This window comes from Alligator mississippiensis, chromosome 10, assembly GCF_030867095.1.
Source record: "Alligator mississippiensis isolate rAllMis1 chromosome 10, rAllMis1, whole genome shotgun sequence".
Taxonomy (NCBI): Eukaryota; Metazoa; Chordata; order Crocodylia; family Alligatoridae; genus Alligator; species Alligator mississippiensis.
The window spans coordinates 1,107,106-1,130,529 of NC_081833.1; the positions used below are offsets into that span (position 1 = coordinate 1,107,106).

The following is a 23,424-nucleotide window of genomic DNA, read 5'->3' on the forward strand; positions in this document are numbered from 1 at the left end:
TGGGCATTTCCCCCTCCCAAAATGGTTCCACTGCCACGGCTTTCACAATCCTACATTCACGGGGCGGGCAGGGCACCTCCAGGGTCCCTTGCGCCAATGCAACAATGCTGCTCCGAAATCACCCCCGATTCCTCTTGAAAACCTCCCGGGGCAGCTGTTTCTCTGCTGCACGGCTTTAACAGCAAGGAAGTTTTTCCTGGCGTCTAATCTGAATCCACTTTGCTGCTGTTTAAAGCCGTTGGTTCGTGTCCTGTCCTTGCAGCAAGGGAAAGAAGTTGTTCTCCTTCTTTCTAGCAGCCTTCCCTGTTTTCCACAAGAAGCAGCTGCAGCTGCGGCCTCTCCCCTTGGCCACATCCGATGTCTTGGACAAGGAAGGCTGGTAAAGAAGCAAACACCCAGGTCCCTACACCGTGAGATACTCCTCTTGCCTATTTGGCTGAGAAGCCTTGAAAAGGGGTGGCCGGTGAGCTCTGGTGCCAGGCCAGAAAGCCAACGTCTAGGCAGAGCCTCACTTGATTTGCCTTGGGTCGCGTCCACATTGGTCCATCAAAGGGATGCTGCGCATGGCAGAGTCGGGACCGGAGAATTCGGCACGGACCCAATCTAGGGGTCATCTGTGTCGTCTGCTCACCGTGACCGGGCCAGCGTGGTGCTGGGGTGGCAGGGCACGAATGCAAGGAAGAGCGGGCCCTGCCTCGTCCGGCGGGGACGTGTCACTCCAGACCGCAGTGAAATGGCCATGTCTGGAAATCGCCCACCCGTGGGCGAGCCGGCACTGAGCTGGGTTAGGAGGCAGGTGGGTTGGTTTCCTCTGCTGGGGGGCAGGGCGAGCAAACGGGAAAACTGAGTTTCCACTAAACTTTTCTTCCTCTTTTGTCTTTGGTGCCTGGAAAAGTTTGACTTTTGGCTGAACTCCCCCACCAGCGCACGCATCCTGGATGATTTCACCTGGTAAAATGGGTTGCTTTGAGAAGCATCGTGGCAACTCCAAGGGGTGTGTCGGGAGGGAGGAAAGGAGCAGCTGAGGTGCACTGCCAAGAGCAGCAGGAGTTAGCAAATCGCAAGGGCTCGTTCGAACCTGCTGCAGCTCCAGCCCGGGGTTGCCATCAGCAAAGCCTTCCTCACCACGCTTTGCATCGCATTTCTCTCCTCGACGTGGACGGAAAGAGGCTCGTGGTCTCAGCAAGCCCCTTTGCAGGCAGCTGGCACAAGACACGGGCCCCGCTCAGTTCCCGCGGTGCCCCGGCATCGGGGCTGCTCCGTGCACAGGTATCCTCTTGCCCCGTCCCGCTGGCGCTCTTTTGATCCCCTGATTTTCGAGGCACCTGGACTGTGATCCTGCTGGACGCCTTAGGGGAAGGAGCTTGTTTCCTAGGGAGAAGGAAAGGTTTTGGGCTTGTTCCCAGCTGGACTTCATGTTCTTCCTTCTCCTTTCTATGTGGTATTCTCGAAGCTCGGGATGGAATTCAACGTTTCCTTCCCCAGAGCATGGAAAGAGCCTCTCTCCAAGACTTAAACTCATGTAGGAAATATACTCTGTGTGCTTAAATGGGAAAAATGTGGCCCAGCGCAGTTCACTCCTATTATCATGCTGGAAGGAGTAAAACGTCCCCCAGTGACAACGCCAAACTTGTTAGCGTTAATGATTTGCCCAGATTTCGTTCCACCCATTTCCCGTTCAGATATGGGGGAATCGGGGTAACTGGATACCGGTCCCATGTGTTTTTCTGTTTTATTTTGCTGTGGACTATTTTTATTGCAAAGAAGTGTGGAGAGGAAATTGCTGCTGATGATTTTCCCATATCCTAATTAACTTGCTTTTGCTTAATAAATACGTAAGCTCACAACCGGTGTCTCAGAACCTGAGACGTTGGAGATGGGGAAGATCTGCCAGCTTCCTGCACCTTCCTGTCCGGCGCAGGACTGTGCTGGCGTGCACATTTTCAAGCACAGCTTTTGGGGTTTTTTATCTTTTTTTTTTTTTTTTTTAATAAATGTCTGAAAAAGGGGGATGTTCTGTGGCTTCCCAGCCTGACCTGCCTCCGTGTGAGAGAGATGCTTCGCGGCGAGAGGTACTTTTTTCCCCGGTGCAGCCCTGCAAGCCATTGCTGCACCCCGTGCAGCGCACGTGTCTTCCCGAGCATGGGCTGCACGCCTCGCTGCGGCTCCTGCCTCCAAAATATTTCTATATTCTGGTTGCTTCGGCCTGCGGTCGAGCCTGTCCCAGATAAGTTTTGTGTGCTCGTGGAGGAAACTCCTGGGGGGATACCGAGGCCTCCGAGCTGGAAAGACCAAGCGGCCTCCCCCAGTCTGGTATCCCTGAGCAGGTCGGATGGAGCAGACCTGCCCTGGCTCCTATTTCAGCTGCTAACAAGCATGACGGAGCACCACAAAATCTGATTTGCAGCTATTGTGCTAAAGCCGCAATAAAAATAACAATAATACCTTAACACCTCTTCATTTCCAAAGCACCTTTCATCTGCGGATTTCAAAGCATTGTGCACACATTAACTAATCCTCCCGGGAAGGTAAGCAAGCGATTACACCTTCCTCGCGGCTGGCGGGCAGGTAGAGGAGGGTGCCCGACATCGCACGGAGCTGCAAACGATCCTGGACGCTGGGCGTGCAGCCTTGTGAGCCAGTCGGCGCCAGGGAGCACAGACGCACGGACACGCGGGGTTTGGCTGGAAAAGGTCGAAGTGCAAACCCTATTGCCAAGTCCAGACCCTGCAACACACCTCCTGGCTGCCTGCTTCTGGCTCACCTCATTGCTACTGAGGTTGGAGGAGCTCCATCTGCTCCTTGCAGCCTTGGGCCAGCCGTGCTAGGGGCTGTACAAATGCACAAGATTGCACACCACGAACGCCGACCCAAACCCGAGCCAGAAGCATCGAGGGTCCCATGGCCTTTTCCACTGCTGTTTGGCTCACGTCAGCCTTTGCTCCGTGTCGCTGAGCACGCGTGCCGGCGTCTTCCCTCCACGTGCATCTTCCAGGCACGTACTGTCCGTGCTGGCGAGAGGAGAAGGTGCCTTGCGGCATCAGCCATAGCATGAAGCACGACTCTCCGGGTGATGGTCCCGGCGGGCAGGAGAGTTGTGAGGAACCAATCCTTAGGAAGAACTTTGCTTTTTCTTGGTTTTTTCCTTAGCTGAAGCTTTTCGGCTGAGAGCGAGGTAGATAAAAGCACGGAGGTAGTACTCGTGTCCTGGGCAGCTCAGAATTTGCCTTTGCAGCTGGAACAAAAGCCCCGGACACCACGCACGAGTGGGAGATGCTGTGTGCAATCGTAAAGCAAAGGCGACTGCACAGAGCTTGCTCTTCCCGACGTGCAACAAGGGTGTGCTAGCGCCGGGGCCCCGGCCGGGCCAGAGCAGCCACCATTTAACCAAGGTCCTTCGTCTCGGATGTGCCCCTGCCTCGGTGCCGATGCGCCTCGTTACAGCTTGCACCCACAAATGCCACCCAGCGATGGCCGTGGGACCGGTGCCACGGTGCTCGTGCTCGGCCTGCTCTTTCCATGTAAATCATTCCTGAGACAGCAAGTTATAGCCTGAAAAGTCTTTAAATTATCTGAGAAAGTTTATGAACTTTCACAGCATAAAACGAATGTGACATTCCCTGGGTATAATAAATGTTCATCAGCAATGACTCGATCCAAACAACCTTGCCATACAAAGCCATCGGGCCATGAAAAACCTTTGACAAAACAATCTCCTTTCAGGGTGGCTTTGCTGGGATTAAAGTTGATCGCAATCACACGGCCTCGCATTTTGACCTGGTTATCCTTTTTTTTTTTTTTTTTTTGACAATTTACTGTATATTTCTACTATTTCACTCTGGAGGGAAAAAACCCCTCTTTTTCTCAAAGTGGCTGGTGTGAAGCTGCTGTATTCATTCTTCTCGACCAATTTAATTGGAGCAGGAACAGTTGGTACTTAACCTCCTTACCCCACTGCTCTGTTTTATCAAGTGAAAAGCATGCTTTTTCTTTGTGAGCCCAGTGAGGAAGGGCTGTGGCCAGAGAAGTCCCGTTGCAAGGTGCCTCGCGGTCCATGGTTGGTGATACGGGCTTGCTTTCGGGGCCTGACTTGCCGTGCTCCAGACCTCCATCGACTCCAGTTCTGCAACGACCCGTGGCCGTGGCACATCCAGCGGCCCGGCCAGGTCCCGGCTCTGCATTTTCCTACGGGCCCAAGCCGCTAGATAAAGCGGATGCAATTCTAAGCTCATATCACGTTACTGTAATCTGAGGGCAAAATTGTTTTTCTCTGTGACCTTGTTACAGCCATTTGTGAAGTCTGTGGAGAAAACTGCATGTCTAAATCAATCCTCCCCTCCAAAGGAATCGCCGTTTCTCTCTCTGAAGTAAATTAAAAGGGAACATAAAGGGGAAAAGGTATAATGGGGCTGGCGGGCTTTTGCAAGGACTCTCTGAAGCTTCCTCGGCATGGTGGCGCGCAGGCTGCAGCACGCCAGCTCCAGGCAGGGCAGTCGCTCGGGTGAAGGGGCTCGCGCAGCAGCGGGGGTAAGCCGCTGCCTTTGCCGCAGGGCAGGGCGCTGCCTGGGGTTGCATGTGAATTAATTCACTTTTGCTGTGGGGAATATGTTGTAGATGGTGCCAGAGTCAGTGGGATGCTCCCCAGTGAGTCTCAGTTGCATTAAAAGAGCAGGGTTCAGCACCCAGCCTGAAGGCCCTTGCACGCTCTCCTAATGCTCCACGCCGAGAGGTTATGGGAAGGCAGTCCACCGCACTTGGAGATCAGATAAGCGCTGGTGGAGCAGAGCACCTTCTCACAGCAGCCTCATGGGAAAAGCAAAACCTCCGGTTGTGGTTCACCACTTGCCTGGCTAGGATGGCGCTGATGGAGCCGTTGCAAAACCCAGCCATTTGCTTTGGGGCAGCCCTTGCAAATTCCTAGCGCATTAGGTTATGCATGCAACTTGCCTCCCAGAGATGCGCTGACTTGTAGCATGGGCAAAGCAAATTTGCTTTGGGGCAGATCCCACCGGGTGAACGCTGCCAGCGTCTGTGTCTGTGAGCTAGCACTACTTGCAAAGGCACAGCTGCGTGCCCGGTGCCCAAGACGGGCCCCTGCCCGGGGGAGCAGGGATGTGCCCGCACGGTGCAATCCTGCTCAGAGAAGCAGTGCAGAGCTGCCAGTGCATGGGCACCATCCTCCACTGGCTGCTCCCCCATAGTCGCCTTCTTCTTGCTGCGGCTTTGCATTGCCACGTGGCTGGTAGGAGCGTGGACAAAGCCGGCATCACTGCAGCTGGCCACACAGTGCGGATAACACGCTACCGTGTCCACGGGCGCAGGGAAAGGCAAACGGGGCAGGGACACCTGGGCCTGAGAGTGGCCAGGCCAGAAAATCCCGTTCCAGCGTTCATCGAGCTCCATCGTCCGACTGGGTGTGGGGTTTGCTTCTTCTCCTCTGGCCGTTTTGCCACGGAGGTAGTCGTTTCCTTCTTGTAGCAGCTCCCTACAGGCCTCTATGCATTCGCGGTGCAATTGCCTCCTCTGCAGAGACGCACGTGCCAGGCAATGTGGGGTTTGGAGGGGATGCTTCTCCTTGGGCGAGCTATTTCTGATGCAGGAGCTCCCCCAAATCCCACCCCTCTGCCATGCTGGTCTGGCTCCGTGTGCAAGGGGAAGGGACACATCCCCAGCACGGTGGTGCGTTGTGCACCGACTAGCACTGAGCACAAAGCAGGCAGCTTGGCAATTCAGTTCCCATTCGCACACAGAGTTCAGCAGCTCACTTGGCCCTCCCTGGACTGAAATCTGACTGCAAATGTGGCTTCATGTTATATATTTTAGCAGCACTCCAGCCCCGCGTGTGGCCTCAGGGCTGCCAACGCATGCGGCGGGTTTATTCCCATGCACCCGGTGGCAGGCTTGGTTATGCCCGATGCACTCAACGCCTGGTATTTGACTCGAAAGATCGTAAAGACGGTCTCAGCGAAGGCGGTGTGGTGTGTGCACATTGGAGGCACATGCTACAAATCAGCGCATCTCTGGGAGGCGAGTTGCACGCATAACCTAATGCGCTAGGAATTTGCAAAGGCTACCTTGGCCACTTATCGCTCCTCTGTGTGCTTGAAACAGCCCAGATACTGTTGGCTGGTCATCTGGATGGATCCTCCTAAATCAGGGCTTTGCTTTTCCTTCTCACTGAACACAATCCTATCTTCCTGGGGTTGGCTAGCAGCCAAACACAATCAGCTCTCTGAAAGACTAACTAAATATGTTCAGCAAAGGAATTTAATTAGCCTCTTTCTCTTCCACATGAAGCTTTAAAAAAAAGAAAGAAAGGAAAACACCCACCATCCTGCGCTCCAAGTCCGTCTCCCAGGCCCATTGTTGCATTCTTCTTATTCCCTATGGGTTTTTAATGTATATCTGGCTATGAAAGCAATGCCCAGATGAGGAGAGCTTCATTTTGCTTGTGTAAAGTGATCTTTGCAAAGATTTCAGCAGGAAGAGCCACAGGTCCATGCTCTGCCTGAGCTAGGAGGAGCCAGTTTGAGCTAGAAAGCTTGTTTGGTTGGGATTTTTGTTTTGAATCTTTGCTCCCCCGAGAGATGAATCATAGCTGCATGGGTCTGGCTGCCAGCGCCCAGGTTTTTTTGCTGAAAAATATTAGCGTGCGTGAGCACGGAGGCTGGTGCGTGCCCGTCATCAGAAGAGCGCACACAAGTAGGGCGTACCTAGCTACAACAACGCCGCACACGCCGACAATGCAAGAAGCAAGGGGAAGTAATTAACTCCCAGGTAATCACAGACCGTGATTGAGAAGGACGCCAGGAGGTCGCATCCAGTTCAACCCCCTGCTCCCAGCAGGACCAACCCCAACTGCATCATCCCAAAGCCAAGGCTTTGTCTACCCAGGTCTGCAAAACCTCCAAGGATGGAGATGCCACCACCGCCCTGGGTCACCTGGTCCAGTGCTTCACCACCCTCCTTCAAAGAGTTTTTCCCAACACCCAACCTGGGGGGAAGGCAACAATAAGTTTGCAAACTTGGCCAGTGACATTGGGTGCCTTGGCATGCCGAGGTCAGATTCATCACCGAGAAAGAGGCCAAAAGGAGGTGGAGGGTACTCTGCGCTGCCTGACGGGTTCAGGCCCTGCTGATGGTTTCTTGGGTGTGTTCCCTATTTGCAAATCCCAGCTGTCACTTGATTGTGTCGCATTAACGCCAGCCAAAGCTAATGCTGCTGCTGGTGGAGCTGAGAGTTAAGAGGAAGGGATCATATCCCAGAAACTACAGCAAATGCAGCTTTTCCTGTTCATTCCTGCTACATTGTAATATATTTAAACTTTCATTTAGCATAAATACTGCAGGTCAAGCACCAGACAGATTCACCAGTTATATTTCCCCCTATTAGATGAAATATGTTTCTAATTTGGCTATGGTTTTGTTTTATTAGGCCTGTGGCAGCAAGGGTGACCCTGCTTCAAAATAACCTTTTCAGATGGCTTAGCCCTCGTCTTTGGCAAACGGAGCTTGATAAAGCAAAAATGTGCTGGACGGTGTTTGACGGGAGGGTTACTTGAACCCAAATCCCTCCCCGGGGCGGACGGGGCCCCGCTCGAACTTCTGGTCCTCGGCGAAGCGTTGTGCAACAGGCGCCGTACGTGCGCAGCAGAGCTGCAGGAGCCAACGCACGTCTGTCCAAACTGAAGTGCTATTTATTTTTGGCAGATGGAGGATTTGTGGCAGGGGATACCTGTCTCTGAAACATTAGGATTTGCATTTCCTGGCTTGACACGACCTCGCCTGACAGCTCCTGGGTGGCGGGTTGGGCGGGTTGTGCAAGATGCCTTTGCACCAGAGCCGCGGGCCGCTCTCCGTGTTTTCACTACTGTAAAGGCCTGCTTGCTCCAGACAGGGGCAAAAGCATCCGTCAAGATTGTTTTCTTTTTTTTTTTGGATCAGCTTGTGCTTTTTTCCATGTGGTGAAAACCAGATAGATTAGTTATTTTTACTTTATGCAATTCCATTTTGCTCTTGGCTTATCTGATCCGCTTATTTTACCAAGGGCTTTATTTCCTTTAGGCTCTGCGGCTCTGAAGCTCAAAGTCTTTTTTTATTTCCTAAGCTTCTAAGAGACTGAAGGCCCCATTCAGCCTCTGTGTCAGATAGACATCAGCTCTGATGGCTGCACGTTATCGCTGGCGTTATCGTACATGCTTACAAATCCATGGAGAAGTTTAACAAGCAAGTAGCATGCGTCTACAGAAGTTTTCCACCAGATGCCAACGAGTCTGACATGCGTTCTCCTCCTCACCCCGACCGCCGCTGCATCCTGCCTTGCCCAGCCCTTGGAAATAACCGATAATACGTCCACTTCAAATGCCGTCTTGATTTGGAGAGGACTGGAAATGGGGCCTTACCTCTGAAGCAAATTCTGTGCTTTCCCCAAAATTGCAACTTCTGAAGTGGCCTTTTGGCTGGCAATGGTTGCTCTTTAATTTTGAGCGAACTCTCTCTTTCACCTTTGTGTCAATGCCTGTAGTTTTGGCTCACGTGTATGGAAAATGAGAGCTTTTAATTAATGAACCTGGGTTATGCAAACTTTGTCCCAGCCCCATGCCTGGGCATGGCTGCTCCAGGGCACGGGGCACACCCTGCACCGGCCAGAGGAAAGGGAGCACCTTGTACCCTGCAACTCCATGCACGGCCGTATGAGACAGGCCGGATCCGGTCCTTAATTTCTTATCTCCAGTTCCTTCTCTCGTTCTTGCTTTTCAAGGAATCCGTATCCATTTCCAAAGGACAGCGACACACAAAGCTTTTGTCCCAGCTTCTGTTTTTAAAAGAAAAGAATAGCAATGTACTTGATTAGCAAAGTCAAGCAGTTGTCCTCTCTGAAACCAATCAGTAGTTAATTCTGAACTTGGTCCCGGTGCCTGCCGCCCCCACCCTGCGCCTCCACCCCCGAGCTGCGATGATGACAGGACCATATAGTTTTTCATGTAACCCTTGGAGTTTGCATTTTCTCTGCAAGCTGCTGCCAATGCAGAAGACTCGGGATCCCCGTGCCAAGGTCTCGCACCACGGGGAGAAGAAGGAACTCGATCTGAAGGCAAAACAGAAATGGAGCCAAGAGTTTGAACTGAAAAACCCAAGCTGGAAGGAACAAAATTTCCACCATCTCAGACTCGTGGAACAGCCCGGGCTTGGCCAAGCACCAGCGGAGTTTGGAGTCAGAAGCATTGCTATGGATGAGTTAATCCATCTCTGACTGTGTCATTTTTGCCCGTACCTGCCGCGCTGTTTGTTCTGTGAGCTTGCTTGAGATGAACAGCTGGAAATTTCTTGGGAAAGGCTCACGGTTTCATAAACAGCATGAAGCATGGGGGTTGGCTTTCTATTTTTTCTTTTTTTTCTTTTCCTTCCATCCTCTCTTTTTGGACATTTTCCTCCCAGCTCCTTTGATAAGTCAGTGAGTCGCATGAAAGAAGAGCGCCAGGTCACGTAACTCGAGCGGAGGCAACAATGTGGGTGAAGGGATGTGGTTATTTTTATACAAGAATTGTTTTTCACTGAATGCAGGGAGATGCTTGCTCTTCTGGGACCCTGATTAGCAAAGTCCCATATGCCTAAGCTTAGAATAAAATGCGTGCTTTAGCGCTGTCCCGAGAAGAGACGCTTTCTTGAACCGGTGACACGTAAAACAGCGGCACGTGGCACTAAGACGCTCTCCACCCAAATGCTTTATGACTTTAGCAGCAGAGGGACATGCGAACTTCAACACCCCTTACAAACCTTGAAAAGGTTGTGTGGGTTTCTTGTGCCTGAGTCACTCCCCGAGGAAAGAGACATTTTCTATTTTAGACAAATAAAGGCATATGGAGGAAAGAAAAAAATCCCTGAACCTGGGTGCTTAAGTTACAGCAGCCATGACTTTCCCTTACCTTGCAAAGCACGGTAAAACTTGCATTATTTCTAATTACTACCAAACACCCCTGAGTCTGGACGGGCGTGTTTACATGTGCATTTACTGTGCAGTAACTTACTGAGCAGCACGTGGGTTTTAGGCTGGCATCTGCACGTGCAGGCATTACCGCACAGTAACGCTGTGTGTGGACTGACTTGGGACTAAAGTTAGGTAGTACACACACAGGGTCACTGCGCAGTAAAGCATCTACACGTGCCTTACTGCACAGTAACTAATCAGGTGTAAATTTGCTACCTGCGTGATGCGGGTAACAAATTTACGCCCAAGTCAGCATAAGTTGCCATAGCTATTGTGCGGTAAGGGCGTGCACGTGTAGCTGCGTGCCGTTACGCTGCAGTAGTTTCTGGTTGCTGCGCATCACTGTGCACGTGCAGACGCACCTGCTGAGGTTTTAGGAAACTGAAAAAGGCTGAGCTTTTTTTCTAAAACAAAATTCTCACAGCGAGCTCAAACTCCAGAGAGATTTGTTTCTGGTGTCTGCATCAACCTCTACTTCGAGATGTTTGTGAACCCCAAAAGTGTGTTCCTTAAACAGCTGGGTGAGAGGGATTTTGCTCATGAAATTAAATATTTTGCATACGGATAGCGATCCCCTTTTCCGAATCACCCCCTTAAACAGGCCGATGGATCTTCCCAGGTCGGGATGGAGCGCATGGCAAAGAAAATCCAGGTCTTGTTATTTATTTTGTCAGGATGGGTGACAGAGCAAGGGTTTGCACGGCTAAAAAATAAACTATTTGAGTAATGCTTTATGTGCTTTTGTCCTTTGCTGATCTGTTGTTGAAAATCCCCCCTAGCAATAGAGACAGAAATAGTGAGGCAGCAACAAGATTGTGATGGTTAAATCGAAAGTCGGTAAGTAGGTTTTTTCAAGAAGCAGCGGAGGACACACAGGACTGAAGGCTGCTTCGTTTTCTCGTTTCCAGAAGATCATTATGTTCTTCACCCAGCAGCGCAGCCACACCAGTGGGCTGGCCGGTGTTATTAGCATAAATGAGATGCTTATCTATATAAACTTGAGGGTTTAATCTCCCAGAAATAATCGGACGGGGCTCTTTCCTTAATATCTGGAGCCCTGTAAATAACTGCCTCAATTATCGTTCTCATGTTGTGTATCCAGCGCCGCGTACGTCCCTGTAGTTCATAACGCTCGGTGCAAATCTCTGAACTTCAAAGCCGGCTAATTGGGAGATTTTTTTTTTTTTGCAGAAACCATTTTCTGCGTTCGGCGTCCTCACTCGGAGAAGAACGGGGAGTGAAATCATAATGACACTTGCATTTGCTTCTCGCCGAGCGGTGCCTGAGAGCTTCCCAAAAGCGGATCTCAGTGCCGAGGCGTAGGGGCAACCTGACTTTGCCTGTCATTATGTGGTGACTCAGAGCTGGGAGCGCAGCTGCAGATTCCCAGTTGCAGTCGCTACGCCCTGCTCTCTCCTTAAAGCAAAACTTCTTAGTTAAAGTGAATCCAAGAAATAAATGAATCAAAAGGGGAGGAAGCTCCTGATGCAGCTTACAGAGCAGGCACGAGCCTTGAAGGAGCCGGGGGACGGGCGAGGGGGTGGGAAGCTGCATTGCAACAGCCATGCAAGTGCCGTGACCAACAAAAAGGCCAGGATGACCCCAAAGAGGAGTGAAAGGCCCATGACCTTGACTCTTGCCTATGCTGTATGTATGGGCACACCCAAAAGCAGCAAAGCAAGCTCAGAAAAATGGGCCTTGCCTTACCGATCATTGGGCTACCACCCGCCTGCTGCATGGGCTGAGCCCAGCTGCCGTGCAGAGTACTGGGTAGCCTTTGACAGCTTTCCCAGCGAAACCAGAGCAGCAACCTGGTCGCCAGAAAGTAGCAGCCTGCGGCGAGCCGTTCCAGACCTGAAGCGGTTAATGTGAGGCAGAAACGAGCAATATTCCTTCGTCGATAAAAGGAATGCCTAACTACAGACTTTATTATTCATATGGTATGTCTGAGACATTTATTGGCAGATTAACTACTACATTTGCAAAGGGCAAGTAAGGTTTGTTGAGGGAAATTAAAGCACAGTCTGTTGTTCTACCAGTCCCTGCATTTCCCTGCAGCTTCAGGTAACCCTGGTGGAAGCTGACGTGGGAAGACAGTTAAGCCTCTTGCTATGCGGGGGGAAACAAAATAACCCGGTGACTTTGCAAGGTGCACCGGCTGTGGGCTGACGGCCCTGTCCCCGGCACCGCTCGGGGTGCTGCGTGCCCGACACTGCAACGGCGGGAGGAGTGCGCTGGAGGACTCCCACGGGACGTGGCCACTGAAACAAGCTCCTAAATAGAGCAAATGAAAATGAGGAGACGGGAGCTAACCAAGTCTTCCATCACCAGGCTGCGTGCTGTTAAATCAGTCTTGGCCACCAATGGATTTAGAGTCCTTTTAACCAGTCCTTTTCTCCCCGAGCTATATAACCCAGCTCCTCCAAGGAGGGGGCAGGCGGCGCTGGGCTATAGCTTCAGGATGCAGTGGCAGTTGTAAGACTCCGTTGCACTTGATTATAATAAATAGTGGCCCTGTGTCCCTGTCTTTGTTCCTGTTTTATGGCTGGAGCTATTGCACTAACAATATATACAAGCTGGCTGTGGCCAGGCTGTGAATTTAGGGCTCTCCGTGGTGCATTCATGCAGCAGAGTGCAGGGGATGGAAGGAGGAGGAGGAAGGATGCAACATGGCTGGCCCAGCCTTGAGCCGAGTTTGGGGCTCCCCTGCGTGGACGTCCACATCCCAATTGAGCGAGGCCTTGGGAGCACCCTTAAGAGAGAAATACCCTGTCACCTGATACCACACGGCGTGTCTACACATGCATTTTAATGCGTATTAGCCTATTTAAATGTGCATTAAAGCATCACTAAAAAAAGTGTGCTTTCCCTAATGTGCATTAAAATAGGCTGATGTTTGCACTAAAGCATCACTAAAAACCAGGAAGAGCACACACCAACCGCTGCAGCTTCCTTAGCCTGACAAAGGGTTTTTGAACCCGAAAGCTTGCTTAATAACTATTCTCCAACCATTTGGGTTGGTCTAATAAAAGATATCCAATTCACCCAAGGAACCTTGTCTGCCTGTGTCCTTAGACCAACACAGCTACAACCTAAACCCCTCCTCACTAAAAACCATGTTCTTTAGTTAAGCTAATATTCATTTTACTAGTACCTCACAATGGAGACATTAGATTTAATGTGCATTAAATCTAAAGTGCATTAAGGCACGTGTAGATGAGCCCACAGAGATGCAGGTAGCCATTTTAGTCTGAAAGCAAGTAGGAGGCAGGTTAGATCTGCCTCCTTGTAGACTAACCACAGTAGATATCGATACTAGGTTGGACGTTAGGAAAGACTTTCTCACGAGGAGGGCAGTGAAGCACGGGGACAGGCTCCCCAGAGAGGCGGTGGACTCTCCATCCATGGAGATTTGTAAGCCCTGGCTCAGGAAAGCCTTGGCTGGGATGATGTAGTCGGGGCTGGTCCTGCTTGGAGCAGGGGTGGACTGGATGTGACCCCCTGAGCTCCCTTCAACCTTCATTGTCTCTGAGCCTACTATCTGCCTGACACCGAAAGCAATAATCCTGGGCTTGGGAGAAGTCTCTCACCTAGTAAGTTGTCAGCCCTGCATGTGGCTCTTACTGGGGAAAGTGGGGGGACATACTGCAAAAGTAACTTTTCTGTCCCTGAGTTCTGTGTTTCTGAGGAAAAAATACAAGTTTCATTGCAAAACAAGCTCTTTGCCAAAAGGTTTCTGGAGGAGGCATCTGTTCTTGGAGAGGTTTTGCTTACAATGGAAAACTTCCTTCATTGAGTGAAATTCTAGGTTTTGCTCCCATTTAGATGGGAGGAATTTTAATGGCCCTGAAAGCTGCAGAGTGATGTAGGCTTATAATGTTACAGAAATCTGCACCCTGAAGAAACCACTTAAGAACAATTTATGATTGCTGGCGGGGGGGACCCCAAAACCATGCTAAGTGAAACCCTAGCTTCCACTTGCTCTTTGCAAGGGAAGGGCTAACGAGACCTTCAGGGCTGGCTGGGTGGAATAAGGCAAGATGGGGCAATGCCCATTTTTACAGGAAGAAGGCTTTGTTTGGTGTTGTTCAGCCTCGGATTAGAGAGGAGAGACTCCCATCCATCCACAAGACCCTGTTGTCAGCCCAGCTGACTCATTGCAGGGGCTGTCGAGAGCAAGAGTCTTCTCTGCTGATTTATCTCAAGTTCCTTAACAACAACCAAAAAAAGAGAGAGAGAGAGAGAGAGAGAGAAAAACAAGCAAAACATGCTCTGCATTGGATCTGAGTGAAATAATTAACAATTCAGCCCAGGCAACAGCACAAGTACCTCTGGGACCTTCACCCAGCATGCCTGGCCTGTGGACCCGGGGAGCAGCGATGGGAGGGGAGAGGCAGCAAGACAAGCCTCCTTGGGTAAATCTGATATCTTTCATCAGACCTCCTAAAATAGTTGGAAAAAATTTCTTCTTTGCAAGTTTTCAGGTTCAAAAAAGGTGTTTTACACCCAAACGCTTGCAAAGAAGAATTTTCCCAACTATTTTAGTTGGTATAATAAAAGATAGCAGATTTACCCAGAGAATCTTGTCTGCCGATGTCCCGAGACCAACGCGGCTACAACGCCCACCCCGGGGAACAGAGCAAATGCACCACGTTTCTGCGACCTGTCTTCCTTGTTCTGAGCATTGAAGACCCTGGAGAGCCCAGACATCTGGGGTTTGCTCTGTCACCGGTGCAGTCCGCCGAGATAAGCTCGCTCTCGGCCTCGCTTGCTGCTCCGTCGGCAGCCTGGAGTTGCTGCTCTTTACCTCTGTTGCTGGCATGGTTTGGGATGGAGGCTGGATGAGGACAAGGAGTCTGAAACCATCCAGCTAGGGGAACTGGAACATTTAGGTCATGATCTTGCAATTGCTTGCTTGTGTACTTCACTTGAAACGTGTGCGTCGTCCCACTGAAGTCCATAGCTGTACTTGCACAAGTAAATTAGCCAGGTGCATATTCATGGCATCAGGACCTTAATTTGTTTTTAGCTTTCCCAGCTTGTTCTGAAGTCCCGTCAGGCAGGGAGCATACCCCTCTCCCCTGACATCTCCATGCTAGGTCAGGCACTCGATTCCAAGACAAATAGAGATTTTTCTGGAAATGCCATTTATTTGTTCTAATTTTGATCTCTCCTTTTGCATTCTTCAGCTTAAGCAGAACCCGTGAAAAGTTTGGCTGGGCTGAATGTTTGTGGAAAGGTTTTTAATTCCCCCTTTCCATATTTTTTTTCTCAAAAACAGCTACCTAAATCCAAACGAGACTTTTAAAAAAGAAAAACACCTTAAAACGGGTCACATTAATTTAGTAACAGGAGCCTTTGTATCAATGAAGGGAGCATAATATTCTTATGTAATAAGTCTTGCTTTATAAATGCTTTAATTCTTAAATTATATTGTTTTAATAAACAAGGCTCTAGACATGCCCAAGGGCAGCGTTATTCTCAGAAGAGTTTTCCAAGAAGGCTTGCGTTGTTGGGTTATTATTTCATGGCTTCCAAGTTCAGTGAGCGGAGCTATTTTTTTTTATGCTCGCGTTGCAGTTAAAACAACAACTTTTCAAATACTTTGTCAAGAAGATCAGGAATCAAAATGGAAACTATTTTCATAGGATGAGAAGTGTTGAAAGCCTCTCGTTTCATGCAATTAGCGTTGGAATCTGGGGCCCAGCTCGCATTCGAGAGAGGGCTTTTCAGAAGGCTGCGTTAACAAGGGCTGGCGGCGGTGGGGTAAATTCAGCTCCTTGCAGCGTTTGTGGCAGTTTTCTGCACGAACCCTGGAAAGAATGGGGAAGGGGAGAGCTGCTCCAGGGCAGAGGCAAGAGGGTACTTACTCGCTGGCTTCTAGCACAGCGGCCCAACAAGACACGTTTGGGGATGGCCACCATAATGATTGCCCCAGCCCCTCGTGTTTGTCCTTCATTGTTGCAATGCCTGTCCATTCTGGTTTCAGTGGTCCTCTCTTCATGCTTTCCTGCTTAAGGAAACAGATCAGAGACTCCATAAGGATATCCAAATAAGTCTGCTTCCTAAGGGCTCCAAGCCTGGGTGGCGGCAGCGGCAACCTTGGGGGGGGCAAACTGGGAGACTGCCCGGGGATCCACGCTTTAGGGGCCCCCAAAATTTTGCAACACATGTCCAACTTGCTTATAGGTCATCAAAATTAAGCCTCTAAGGGGCCCCAAATGACTCTCTTGCCCAGGCCCGCAACAACGCTGGTGGAGGGGTCATCTCACAGGGCCTACAGCAGGATGCTCTGTGGTTCCTCACATTTCATCCAAAAAGGAGAGCAGCAGCATTTAGCTTCCTTTCCTTGCCCACCCGGTGCTGCTGGTGGTCATGAACAACACATCCAAAAACCATCTCTCTGGTTTAAGGTCTTGCAGGCATTGGGTATTGGTGCAACTCTCGGGCTTATTTCTTCCTTTCTCTTGCCTTGCCCATCATACGTGGGTGGTTGTGTTTCTATGTCAAGTCTCCCCCAAGCGTGGAAGTCAGGAGGATCAGAAGACTCTGCAATGAGCAAGGGGGTCCCCAAAGCCTCCGTGACACAGCTTGTTAGTTTGCTAGGTGCCTTGGTTTGGGAGTTGCAAGAAACACGAGCAACTCCTAACATATGCCCTCGTATAGCTGATGTCCAAAACGCTGGATAAATTGGCTTCCACTTCAATGGCTCTTCACAACGGTGCGTGCATCGCAGTCAGTAGGGACCATCTAAAGGGCCGATGACTGACACGGTGTACTCTGGCCGTGCCTCTTCTGTGGAAGGCTGAACCTTCGTGCTGACCGTGGGGTTTCGGTTGCTTTCATTTCCAAAGCCGTTAATTAGCTGGATGGGTTACTTTGACTCACACATGTGTGGGCTGCCAACAGAAACTATAAAAATGTATTTTAAGCTCTTGTCATTTGTCAAGGGTGTTTGTGTTTTCCCTTCCCTGTTTACAGGCGGGATGAGGGAATGCAGATGTGCCGAGCAGCCTTGCTCCAGCTACCTCGGGATGGCTACTTCCCTGGCTGGCTGCGGGTCACGGAGCTAGCCGGCCACGCCGAACGTGGGCTTGCTAGGAAGGCACAAGGAAGAAGCAAAAACAGCAAGAGAGCTTGCATACGCCCTGTGGGTCTGGCAGCCGAGCTTGGGGGCTCCTCCCTCGGTCTTGGGGGAGAGGGTGGGTGCTCCGCTTTCGCCAATGGCTGGGAGAGTCTGTAATGGGACCAGGGGGAAAGAGCAACACCTTCCGGTCCCGCCCTGCCCCGCGAAGAAATAACACAAACCCAGGGAAGGTGCATTCGAGGCAGGCTTCATTAGTATGTAGTGACGGCTTTGTCAAAGCCTTCCTTTCATGCAGGGCACGCTCTGCACGGGGTGATAAGCCAGAGCCGCTCACTCAGGGCCTCTGGGGTGTTTGGAAGAAAAGCAAACTTAACGGCAGCTTTAAAAAAAAATAAAAATGCAAGCTTGGCAAGCCTGCCCGGGTAATTGTATCTGAGCCTCGCCAGCACGGCTCAGGGGCACAGGCAGGGCATGGCTCCAAAGGCAATGCCAAGGAGCACGGTAGGTTGTGGGCTTTTATGCTAACCCCTCAGAGGAGAAGGAGAAAGATGGAAAGGGTCTGGTGGAGTTGCCCCTTTCCATCTGCAAGGGGAAAGCTCTTCCATTGTCCTTCCACAGCATTCCAACCTTTACCGTGCGCCAAGCATTGGGGTGCCGGTTTCCCTTATACCCACTCCCACCCGCCCCGGGGAGGAACGTGAGCTCCCACGGAACCAGTCCGCTGGGAATGGTTTTCCTTTTCAGTATTGGATTCCTGATTTCATTGTCTATTCCTGCAAAACCGGATGCAAATGAGGGAAATCTCACCCATTTGTGCATGTGTCGAGTATCTTCTGCCTTATTTCCAAGAATTATTAGCTTTCTTTTATTGGGTTTGGCTGGCAGGATGACGACCATTTCATCCATCAAATCAGAATCTTTTTAACACTAATACTGAATTTATAGAAGTGGTTAAACGAAGTGTTGACAATATGGACAATGTGTTTCTGATTAACACTGCAATTTAAAGTGAAACTGCCAACTGCCTGGAGTTACTAAAACACTGCAGCGTTTTTCCAGATCCACTGCGTTGGGAACAGAGCATCGTAGGACTAACAGATGTTGGACATGGAGCTTACAATGCATTGGAAGCCGACTGATTTAGAAATGAGCCTTGCTCTCCAAAAGCTTTACTACTCCTCCATGGTGATTAAATGCAGACGATGCGTACCCTCTTCCCCTTTATTGTTCTGTTTAGGCATATTTGCCAATTGGGGGTTATGGTAACAGAGATCTTTTATTCCCCTTGGTCTTTAGCAGGGGAGGGGGAACCACTCGAGAAGCTCCCCCCACCCCACCCTCCTTAAATCTGGTTCTTCAGCTTTTGATTCTGCTTTGCTGAGGAATTTATGGCATGCTTGCTGCAAGCGGAGGGTTCTCGAAGTCACGGTGCTGCAATTATCTCCCTGGAACCGGGGTCCGGTGGGGGCGGGGGTGCAGGTCTGCGAAGGGAGAGAAGTGGGTTGCGAGAACCCTAATTCTCTTGGAATATGAGACATTTGAAAAAACAAAATTGAGACGTTCATTAAATAGCAAAGGGGTGAAAGGGGAAGGGGGAGAGAGAGGGTAAGTGCACACGCGGCCCCAGAGATCCCTGGAAAACCTTAATGTGATGCCGCCCGGCCCAGAGCTGCACCATGGAGCACCGCCTGCCCTGTCAATGGTGAGAGGCGAGGGGCTCGATTCCCTTCCATCCATAGCTTATTGCTCTCCTTCAGTTGTGGTATTTCTCTCTTCAAATTCAATTAAAGGTGAAAGAGCCCAGGGCAGGAAGGTCAGACAGAGATCCAGCCTTCCCACCTCTGGGGATGTGCAGAGCCGCAGCTGATCCCCGTGTCGAAGCAATGCCTCCATCTCCGAGCCCGGGCACCTGGAGGGCAGGCTCTGCTCTCGATGGGTGCACGTCTTTTAGGCATCCAAAGCAATGAAGAGCCTCAGTGCAATGAAGGCATGCAATGAAGATCCTCGATGGGACGTGGAGAGGCCGCGTGTGGGGACGTGCTGCCTGTTGGAGCGGGGTGCCTTTCCGCTAGGGAAATCCTGGTGGTGTGTGAGAAGCCAATGCAGCATTTGGCAAGTTTTCTGGGACCAGGCTGCATTCGGGAGTTTTCCTTCTGTCATTTTAAGCCTCTTTTCTTTTGAAGGGTGGCTCAGTTTGGGGGAAAACTGTGCGTCTCCCTCCCCAAGGGCAGCCCATCTTCTGCGCTGGGCACACCAAGAGGCAGGTTGGCACAAGCAAGTGGAGGAGTGGCACAGCCGCATTTCCAGGATGAACTTCGTCTCCCATGGGGGTTACACTCTTGCGGTTACTTCCCGGGGTCATTGTGTTGATGCCCTGGCACCAGTGCAAACTTATTCGAAGTTGGCGGAGTTTGGAACAGCTTTGGCACTTGAGCTCAAAGCCTGGGCTTCCTCCACCTATCTTCTGCCGGTGCCTCTTGGGTGCTTGGAAGAAAAGCAAACTTTTCCTGCCATAATAATGACCACGGAGTGGGTTTCTCTCCTGTAATATTGACTATGGAGTGGGTTTCCCAGGGGAACTCGCTGCCTTGGATAAAGTAAGAGCATGTTCAGGAGCTGAATTGAAACGGTTCCCCTTCCCTCTCCACCCTCCCCTTGCAAATAAAAAAGCTTTTGCATTTCCCCTCTCGTTAGATATTTCAACCCCTGACTGGCCTTGTTTAAGATTCAGCTTCAATAGTACCTTTGTTAGGGGAGAAATCTCATTAAACGTGAGGTAAGAGGAAATGAAAAAGTGTAAAACATCCAGATTTATTACCTGTTGTCTTCTGAGCACTTGAAAACACAGGGAAAAGCGGTATCCACAGGCACGGCTATAACACCGCACAGCATGTGCTGCTTTGGGCTTTATGGGCAGCGAGCGCACAGCGCCTGGTATGTTGGGGAGGTTTCCTAAAAGGAAGAAAAACAAACCCTGGGTTTGTGCTTGCTGGTCATAAAGAAAAGCATGATTTGATGTTGACCCTAATGCCTCGGACTGCTACTGCCAGCTCTGAGCTCCTACCTGGGGAGATGCTTGTGGAGGAGGAGGATGATGATGATGATGATTCCCTAACACCCGACTGGTGCTAAAGGTGGCAGGGAGCAGGTGGTTGTGGGAGGGGATTTGCACACTGGAAAAAGCATGAATGGGAGGTTCTGGCTTCAAGCTCTTTCCAAAAGGACCTGGGTTGTGTTCGGGGCAGGGGCACCTGGGGGCAGCGCAAGCCGTCGCATTTGCAGGCCTCGGGGTGGGGGGATGCTCTGTACTCCGTGCGAGTCCTCACAAACCATTTATTGCCTTTCAGGGAGTGAAGGAGGGGAAAGGGGCCTGACAGTGCTAATTGAGACGTGGTTAAACAAAAGCAGGAGCGTTTTCCAAGCATGTGCAACTTTATGAAACCGCTTCGTACGCCGTAAAGAAACCGCAAAGGGCGCTTGGGGCTGAGCGGGTGGCACCGCCTGTAGTGAAAGCCGCCTAGCACTGTGCACGATGAAATCTGGTTTCAGTTGCTTTTAACGTCACCCGGCTTTGAGCATCTGGGCCAAAGTTTTTATGTGCTGGGGTTAGGGGTTTTTTGTTGTGTTTTTCCCCTTCCTGTTGGAAAATGCCAACAAAAATGGGTCAGCCATTTCCACAAACAAAGTTGGGGGAAAGAAAGAGGCGGTGCAGTGCACATGTTAAATTCAGATGACTTTTTCCCTGAGGGATTCCAGCACCACCATGGGAACCGGGAGTTTTACACCTGAGAAACTGAGGCCCGGAGTGAAATAAAACACATCCGAGATGTTCCTGACCTCTCCGGAGAGGTTTGGGGTTAGGGTTAGGGTTAGGGTTTTCTTTGTTCTTTCTTTCAGGGCACTTGGCACGAGAGCCCTTAGCGCTGAAAGCCCAGCTCCGGTCGCCTTCCGCTGCTCCCGCTCTCGTGCAAGGCAAACCCCCGGCACCTCGAATTGGGGAAAAACACCGCTGGCTGGGATGATTTTAATTGAACTGCAGCAAGTGCACGGGCCCAGCCCCAGGTCATCCCCTTCCTCGGCACTCAGGGTCTTCTGCAAAAACAGTACGGGGTCAAGGACACGTGGTGTCACGAGGGGAGAGGACGGTGTGGCCGGGCTCCCAGGCAGCCGTCATCCCGACGCTTCCCTCTCTTGACTTGGCCACCTTCGTGTGGGTTGAGCGTGGCTCTTTGTATGTAATATATATGTATATCTGGCTTGGCAGCTCACCTTCACCCTGGTAGCTGGATTGATGTGCTCTCCGTGTTAGTCCTTTAAATGAATTAGTTGTTGGGGAGTAATGAGATCATTAATCCTCGCACCACGTGATGCCTCGTGGGGGCGGGGGGGACCCCGGTGTCACCCGTGATGAACGCGTGTGCCACTCACCGAGCCAGAAGAGGCAGCACGGAGGCTGAGCGCTGTCTTGTTTTCCAAACAAGTTGCTGTTCTTGGGCTTGTTGATAGGCTGGTTACCATGGAAAATAATGCTCTGCAGCCCAGGAAGCCTCTCGCCAGCGCTCGCTGCTGTCACACGGGCCCCTTCCATCGCCACATCGGGCCCGCAGTGCAAGCAGAGCGGGGAGCAAGCAGGCGACGAAAGGCCGGTCCTTGCAGCTCCCGATCCCGGGCACAGGGCATGGTGATCACCCGGCCTTGCTGGGGCATGTCCTGGTCTCTCCGGCCAGGAGGAGGTTCCCAAAGGGAGACGTCCTCTCATCGCCATGGCCTTACCCTCGGCAAACGCCGTCGAGTTCCTTGACATCGCTCAAGTGGAAAACCCAACCTGTTCAGTATCAAACCTGCTGGGCTCAACAGGCACCTGTGCTATTGCTTTCCCTTTGCCCTCCACTTTATAATCGAGATTTGGCACGGGGCGGGTAACACCAGCCATCCTGCCAGTGCGTGGCTCCAGGAAATTCAGCCGCGGGACTTTGGAAAGCCCTCGGCGTGCTCGAGCATCCTTGGAAAGCCCGGGGCATTTTAAACGTCAGCCTTCGCTCCTGTCTGCTGCTCCGGGGTTGAAGTGACGGCAGTCCCGGTAGCTCAGAGGAGAAATGCCGCTTGCAGGGGCCAGACAGCCTGGCGTAGACCTTGTGCCGGTGTAACGGGGCATGGCTGAGCACCGAGCCCTTGCCACGACTGCAAAAGTCCCTGAGCTTCAGTTTCTCGTGTCAACCAACTGGGCTGGAAACACAGCTCAGGTTTTAACGGGTGCGATGGGTGGTGGGTACAGTCCTCACCATGCTCTTTCCATTTGGGTTCAGAGTTGGATGAAGACAGACTCGTGGAGATCTGCTCAGATGAGAGTGCTCAGACTGACTCCCTCTGGGACATTAAACCCAGATCTGTAGCTGAGTGCAAATAACTCATAACTCACGCTGAGGAAGGTTAGGGGCGTCCGTCGGTTTGCAAGCTCTCCAGCTTCCACGGATCACACTTGGGTTGACTAGAAATTGTTTCCTAATCAGCTGTTGGCCTGAACTGCAGTTTGCACCAAGCAGTCATGGTTTAATCCACATGGTTTAGCTGGGACTGACCATGCAAGTTGGATGGCTCAGGCCTCAGACTGGTCCTTCGGCACGTATACATCGTCTCGGCGTCACGTGTACAAGTGCCTGACGAAGGGTTTTTGAACTCGAAAGCTTGCTTAATAACTATTCTCCAACTATTTGGGTTGGTCTAATAAAAGATATCAAATTCACCCAAGGAACCTTGTCTGCCTAAGTGCCCTTGAGCGGCACTTAGCTGGCTAAATGCACTTGGGGTCTTGGATGCATCCATCACTTACCGCCCTGTGGCCTGTGCTGGCTCGAGGACGCTGCTTCTGTTGCGGGGCGTGCCCCAGGTCGGGCCAGGTAGCGTGCTTGGGATGCTCTCTCCAGGTAGAGTACATTTGTGGGCTGGAGATGGCTTTGTTTCCTGGTGTGAATGTGGCTGGAGGAGTCCAGTTTGCGGTCACAAGGGTTTCTTTCTTAGTGCCCTGGCCAGGAATGTGACTTATGTGTATGACTAGCGAGACAAACCGGAACGGCAGCAGAAAGGATTGCAGCCAGACAAAAAACCCGAGCAAAAACCCAAGATGTCTGTGTGTTGTTGGGTCTGACTTGGCCCCTATAGACGTCTGGGCAATTCTGGATGGTGCCTCGCCAAGGGCAGTGCTTGGAGACCAGTAAGCCTTGATGGCACCCAAGCAATATGCCAAGGGCTTCCCTAGGTGCACACTCACCCCACGCTGGGCTCTGAGGGTCTCAGCCCCTTTGGGGCCCTGATTGTCTTGTTGCATCTTCATGTGCCCTCTGCGCCCATG

The 23,424-nt window shown here is 51.2% G+C and overlaps 1 long non-coding RNA gene across 1 annotated transcript in view; it reads right to left on the bottom strand.

Annotated features, from left to right (window-relative positions):
• The window catches only part of LOC109284525 (uncharacterized), a 36,411-nt gene extending 14,498 nt beyond the window's left edge, over window positions 1-21,913 (bottom strand). Inside the window, exons 1-2 of the long non-coding RNA XR_002092011.2 lie at window positions 21,345-21,913; window positions 19,894-20,027 (exon numbers count right to left, since the gene is read on the bottom strand). This is a non-coding gene — a long non-coding RNA (uncharacterized LOC109284525). The remainder of the gene's footprint in view (window positions 1-19,893; window positions 20,028-21,344) is intronic.
• Window positions 21,914-23,424: the final 1,511 nt, after the last annotated feature.